A 7,197-nucleotide genomic window follows, 5' to 3' on the forward strand; every position below is an offset into this window, starting at 1 on the left:
GGTTTTGGCCTTGGAATCAAAATGCAAGTGAAACACCTACAAAAAGTATTAAAATACATCCAACACACCTCAAAACACTTGTAAAAGTATACAGTAAACACAGGAAAGGTAACTCTTATGGTGTATAGGTGGTTTGAAGTTTGAGAAGGGGCAAGTTTGTGATTTTTAACTGGGAAAATTTTAACTGGGAAGGGTGCAACTCTATTAATAAACTACTTTAAACAAATGAAAACACTGATAATGGAACTGGATTTTTGTACCTGGGCTGATGGGTTAATTGTAACATTCAATTTAAAAATAATTAACTCAAAATTAATTAATTAAAGCACCTAATATGCAAAGACCAAGCACAAATAGGGATTTCATGTATGACAAGGGTATGGACAGCTCCAAGGAGCTGGCAGCAGCCCAGTGCGAGCCGCTGGATCCAGTGTAAGAGCTGCATGTAGCCCCCAGTTGGTGACAGTCTCTCTTATCTCGCAGCACTGCTCCTGAACAAAATGATGCACTGCTGAAACATCCCCCCCATGCACCTTTTTTCTACAAGATGCCCATTTTTTGCATCTTTTAAGCTTCAGGTAGTGTGGCGTTATCAAGATTTAGCAGACACATCACATGTGCTGAAAGATTTAGAGCACGGGCTGTAATCTAAGTGCTGCACCTCAAGTTAGTAATTTGCTAATTAGCACCTATCCTTGGCACAGGCTTCTGGTTAGTGAGGAAATCCCATAACCTTTCTGCCTGGAATTGCTCTTTAAACAGGGATTCTAATCTTCATGGACCCTGATGGTTGTGCTGTGCCGATTCACTAGTTAATATTTTCAAAGCACTTTGAAGATGAAAAATGCTGAGTATTATTGGCCTTTTATCTAAAAAAGACATTTTAAAACATGGAGCTACAGAAAGATCTGCATAAATTAACACGTGTTGATTATGCTCTATCTTTCCTTTTCATCTGAATGTATTAAGTAGCAAGAGAACTGTGAGAATTTGTATCTTTCCTTTTCATCTGAATTTATTAAACAGTAAAAGGACTCTGTGAATTAGTAATCTAATTTGAACATCAAACCAAAAGCAAAATTCTTCCTAATCCATCTTGTGAATCTCTCACCAGCAGTAGTTTTCTTCCATATCTCAGGTTCAGAGTGAAATTTCAGACTCAGGTCTTGATACTTTCTGGACTGATGAGACTTCAATAAAGAATTAATTTTCCAGTTCAGCCTGGAGGGTCAGTAAGAGCTCCACTTTGCAGTGAAAAAAATGATGAGCATCAGTCAAACCCAAGTTGCTCACCCAAATCAGTAACGTTGAACCAGGCAGTTTTCAGTGATTTTGGGAGGGATCTCTGCTTTAAAAACTCTTGTGATTTTCTTGCCATTTAACAGAGTAACATTAGTCCAGTCATTTGAATGTTTTTCTTCAGTAAATGTGCATGCTAATGACAACTTTTTGTACTTTGTGACATTTAATTCACTCTTGCAAGATCTTTTCAATTGTGAAGTGCAAGATAGTATTACATCGTGATTTGTTAATTTTTTTTGCTTCCAAAATGTGAATTTCTGGAGAAATAGATATTGCTAATTTTAATAGAAGGTATATAGCACAAAAACTAGTGAAGGATTCTGTCTTGGCTTCATGATTTGAGACAAGTTGCAACTGAAAAATCTTTTTTCCCTCTCCAATTTCCAATTCCAGGGTGAAGGGAGTTACAGATGAAAATTATTGAGAAATTTTAAAACTTCAGCATGATAGAGTACACCAAGATGTGGGGAGTGGAGACAGGCTCCTGAAGAGCTGGGAGAGGAAAGGCAAAATCCCAGCTACTTAGGGAGAAGGTCCAGAAGTCAGGATCTCTCCAGATTCAAGAATTTAATCTCTGACATGGTAGAGCCTTCATTTACCAATAACCTTTTACCCAGACATTGTTGCCACTGGTCTCCCCAGGGCTGGGAACAGTGGCTGCAGACGTGGTCCCCATGATGGTCCCTTAGGATGAGGGGCTGAAACAAGCAGCCAGAACATCATTCCAGCATCCTCATCCTCAGTTTCCTGCATCTGGGACCTCGAGGTAGCAATGCAACCCCTAATCTCCTGTCAGCAATGGGATATTTCTCTGGCAGTGGCACTCAGAAGGGGTTTATGTGCACGTTTGCTGTGAAGTTCTTTTTTTTTTTTTTTTTAATTTTAAAATAATTTCCTCTTTGTGCTGTGGTGTATTGTTCTGGATGGAGGTACCTCCATACTGTGGAATAAAAATTAAGCCTCATCTTTTCAAGAGAAATGAAAGTCCTTGGTAGTCACTGGAGTAGCTCTGAAGCTCATCTGCCAGTCAGTTTGGTGTTTAAGTAATTAAAGAGGTCAGGCACAAAAATATCGCGTACCTGGAGCTTTGCCAGCCTCTTTCTCCCATCTCTTATCATGCCCGTCCATTTGGGATTCTCCCACAAGCTTTGTTATACTCATCGTGTAGATTAGTGGTCTGCAACTATTAACAACAAACTTTGATGCTACAGAGTGGGAATTGCTTGAATAAACAATATCACAAGTAAATGGAGTCACAGCTCTGAACCAAGAGAGCTCCAAACTTGTTTTAATTTACAGAGGTCAAAAAGTAAATGGGATTGTTGCTTGGGGAGGTAACTTGAGGAGAACATGCAGTGTTCCCTCACAACAAAGGGATGAAGGGCAAAAAATTTGATTGACTTCTGCTGTTCGGTTTTAATTGGCTTTATTTCTACCATCACCAGCACAGCAAGCACCCATGTGAGCAGAGGGATGCTGGTAGGTAAAGGTGCATTTTTTGCATCTTTTGACCTTTTCAGAGCAGCTCAGTACAAGGGATAAGCAGGAGAGTTTGCTCCAGAAAGCAGGAGACGGGCAGTGGGGTAGGAACTGCCAAGAGGAGCGAGTCTGGGTCACTGGTTTCTGCTTGGGCTTCCTAAGCATCTTTTTTCCAGATGCCCCACAGCTGCTTCCGAGAAAGCAATTTTATTTTGTTTATTTGCTTGCAGTCTGGATTATTTGTGCAGAGGAGTGGAGTGCCATTTCCAGACATTTTTAATTGCAGAAGACTGTCACTTCCAGTGCACAGGCAGTTGGGTTTACTGAGCATTTCCTGAGAGACTTAGCAGGATATTGGGAGATCAGTTAAGTGTCTCTAACATCTGACGTAGCGCGGCTCACTCTGGATTTACTCACAACCGTCCTCAGTTGCCAGTGGTGACTGCCAGGGCTATTTCTGCCTGTTTGCCAGTCCCTTCCCTCCTGCCCCAGCTGCCTCTGGATGGTGGGACGGGGTGGGCAGACACTTCTGCTCCTCTGCCAGCCCATGTCAGTGTGGCATGAGATGAGGGACTAGGGAATGATGTGGAGAAGGCCCAGTTTTATGGAAGTGTCACAGAGCAGTTGGGATTGCTGGAGGGGCACAGGGGTGTACAGCAAGCACAGACCAAGCTTCCTTAGAGCTCAGCTGCTGGTGGAACCATTTAATCCCAGGATTACTTTTGCTCAGAGCTGTTGGGAATAGTGGGGAAGTCTATCACTGACTTTCCTCCTAACCCAGCCAGCTTCCCACCAATTCATCCAACCTCAACATGAGTCAGTGATCAGAAGCTTTTCTTCAGTAGAATGCCTGATGGTATTGTTGCAGAAAGCTTCTCTTCCTCCATGCTTTGTGTTCACTGATAAAGAGAATTTGGCTCTGCATCCTGATCTGCATCCTCCCCTCTTTATCCTTGCATAGCTCTGCCTCCAGCAGCTGAGCAGGAGCCACCACCTGGCCCAGGGTGTTAATAAGTGTCACCCTCAGCAGTCAGCAGGTCCTGGGGTGGGTGCAGATGTCAGGCAGGGAGCCTCAGCTCTCCCTGTCCAAGGGGAGGCCATACCTGTCCCTGCAGTGCAGCCTGACCCCTCCTGCTGTGCTTCCTGGGGACCACACATGGCCCTGACCCCGGGCACAGGACAAGCTCCTCGGACGTGTGCCCTGCCCTGGTGGCACCCCCGACTCCTGAATGAGCTGTGAAGTATCGTGTGTGCACTCCCCATGGATAATTAAAGGAGACACAGATGGCGGTGCCTGCGATGCTTCCCGTAAGTCACAGCACGTAACAGAAAATGAAGTGATAGTTTTAGGTGGTGGCACATGTAGCTTCAGGTGTTTGTTTAATATTCAGCGTTCATGCTCGGTGAGAGCTGGGATGTGAGCTTTCAAATGTTGCTCCACGGCTGTGCATCACTGCACATTTTTTTCTTGTTTTTTCCTTTTCAGGGCCTGACAGATGGTGATGTTTAGATTAAAAGTAATTTCTTTATTAAGCCGACACCCGTGTTGTCAGTGATTTTTAACAGGAGCTTCATTTGTTGAAACAAGACTGTTGTGTAGCTAAAGTGTCTGAAAAGGATGGAGGGCTTTAGAAAGACACCTAAGAGAAATTCGGTGTCTGAAGAGTGATAGCCACATCCTGGGGCTGGCAGATCCAGCTTCTGTGCCTTTGGTGTTGCGAGTGAGACCTCAAGGGCACCACCAAGCCTTTCTTTCCAAAGTGCACCAGTTTTTGCATTCCTAAACGAGGGAAAAGATCCAGAAATCAGCAATGGGAATTCTGGGCAGACTAAAAATAGGCTGTTTTCCTATACTGTTTTCCAGCCAGTGTTCCACTGTAGTGACCATGGGTGTATTGTATGAGATGGGTGCTAGAGGCAGCCTACGCCAGGAGGAAAGGCCAGACCACTCAAGTATCCAACTTCTGTCTAAGAGATGGGCCAGCTTCTGACCTGTGGGCCTCTCAAGGAGGGACTGGAGCTTAAATCACGTTCCTCAGCAAACAGGGGTTCCTGGTGGGGTTGTGGTGGGCAGGAGGTGCAGAATCAGAGACAGGAACAGAGGTTTGCTGTCGGTCAGAGCACAATCCAAGGCCTGTGGAGTAAATGCCAGCCTGTATGGAGCCTTGAATACAGTCCTGTGGGTCACTTCTGCCACTGGTTGGTTCCCTGCACTCCCATGTTCATATCTAGTAGTTCTCAGGTAGTTCCTGGAGGAAATCAAAATTCCCTGCAGTCCCATGGGCAGTGACCAGTGTGGTTCCCTGCCACAGGCAGTCTCCTGCCATAGCCTGGTCTGATGGCACAGACTCGTGTTTCTGTACGAGGGTGATGGGTACCAGGATTATTTGTAACATCAGACCCATTTCATGGGCTAAAAACACAGTATCTAGTTAGTTAGGTTGAAGTTTTCCACTCAGCACTGTGCTGTAACATGGTCTTCTTGGGAATAAAAATGTCAGTCAAAGAAAACCAAATTTTAATTCTGCCATTGAAAGCCATATTTTTTTTTTCTTCTAAGTTCCTATGGGAAGGTAGATAAACCTTCAAAAAATGAAAATGCACTCTCACTAAAATCATTCTCCTTTTGGGGTCACATTTTAATCAAAACCATACCTGCCTTCAGGAAAAAAAAAAAGAAGTAAAACTGATTGAATTTAATAACTAAAGGAACATAAACTGTCTGCTTTGAAATGTATAATCTCACATGACATTTATTTCATAATGTGATCAAATCATATATGTTTTTATGGGGACAGTCTTTATTAAAAATGCCATTTATTTTAACAAGTGCAATAAAAAGAAACCCATATTTTTTATTGTGGTAGAGGAAAAAATTGCTATTAGTCTGCTTTCAGCTAAATGAAAACATCTTTCAAGATTTGTTCAAAAATGTTTAAATAAAGTGCTATGGAATTTATTCATTTGCTGCCTTCCAGCATGAATTAAATTATCTTAAATACAATAAATGATATAGAAGAATTTGTTTTGGTTAGGGATATCCTTTTCTGATGAAGAATGAGATCATTTAAATATAACATTTTAATGTAGGACTGTAATTATGTCATTGAAAGCCCAGTTTGATCTTGGTGAAGCACAGAGTGAGCTCTGCAGCTGCAGCCAGAGCTTCCGACAGGCACCAGAGGGAAGCTGCCAGGACATGTCCCAGTTAAAAAGGGAGTGACTGGGAGACCACGGAGAACATCTGGTTTCTGTGAGGTGAAATTCATGGTCTGACCCTGTACAGGGAGTCAGGGCAGGGATGGATTCCTCACCCCATGGTGGTGGGGAGGAGGATGAGCACAGCTCTTGTTCTTCACAGGCATTCATGAAGCAGGTGCCTCAGTGACAGGAGCACACTGTGCAGTGGCAGCCAGATGTGTCCAAAACATGAGGATGCTGCTTTGCCTGTGCTTCCCTCCACAATTCCCTGGAGCAGAGGATTTCCACCATGGCTCCAGTCTGGTGGCTCTGTGCCATGGCCTCCCTGCAGTCTGAATCCCCTGACTTCCCAGTCCCATGGTCCAAACCCCACACCCACAGTGTCTGGAACATCTGATCTGGAAGGTGAGGAAGGATGGGACCTGGTTAGCCCTTGGCTGGGAGAGCTCCTGCGAGTACTGGGGCTGGGGTGCCTCCCCCTTGACCTATCCAGCTGGCAGCCCTCGGTCTCTGCCCTGCAGACTGGCTCTTCTCTCCTCTTACCCCAGCCTGAATAACACCAGAACCAGGGAAAATGTACAGTATTGCTTTATTACAGCTGTCAGATTTGCAGATAAAAGTTAGGTACAGATGGAGTTCTATTAATTAAAATTCCAGAAGGCAGACTAAAAGATAATAAATATGACTTTGGTTCACTTTGGGAACAGTGCTCACCTGAAAACATTGAAGATACTTCTGTTCCCAACCTTGCTGGACTTTATTAGGAGGGAGGGCAGCACCATCATGGAATTAGACTTCATTTTCCACCTCACAGGTAAGACTGGAGGCCCTAACGAGTCGGTAATTAGCCTAATGCCATGAGAAGCACTGAGAAGTTAAATGTGTGTGGCAATTTAATGGGAGGAAGGGCCTTTGTTACAAGCTGGACAATGCAGTCTAATGGTTCCTTCTGCTTTTCAAATTCTGTGGGAAAAAAAGCCCACTTCTCTTAGTCATTATTTCTGCAGCTTTTTGGTGCTTTTCCCTTTGGAAAAAGACATTCAGTTTAGTTTCAAACAAAAATTCCTTTACAGGATATGGAAAGCCGAAGATAATTTGTGGATGTGCTTTTTCTGTGATGTTTCCTTGCAGAAGCGTTTGAAGTTTCTAGCCATGGAACTTGTAGCTATACAGCTTGTAGCCATATAGCTGTTAAAGAAAGGAAATCTCTACCCT

The 7,197-nt window shown here is 43.7% G+C and overlaps 1 protein-coding gene across 1 annotated transcript in view; it reads left to right on the top strand.

Annotated features, from left to right (window-relative positions):
* Nucleotides 1-7,197, top strand: part of AGBL4 (ATP/GTP binding protein like 4) — a gene marked incomplete at its 5' end in the record, with an annotated part of 872,835 nt that overhangs the window by 567,528 nt on the left and 298,110 nt on the right. The window lies entirely within an intron of this gene.

This window comes from Corvus brachyrhynchos, unplaced genomic scaffold (genome assembly GCF_000691975.1).
Source record: "Corvus brachyrhynchos isolate BGI_N302 unplaced genomic scaffold, ASM69197v1 scaffold48, whole genome shotgun sequence".
In the NCBI taxonomy this organism is placed as follows: Eukaryota; Metazoa; Chordata; class Aves; order Passeriformes; family Corvidae; genus Corvus; species Corvus brachyrhynchos.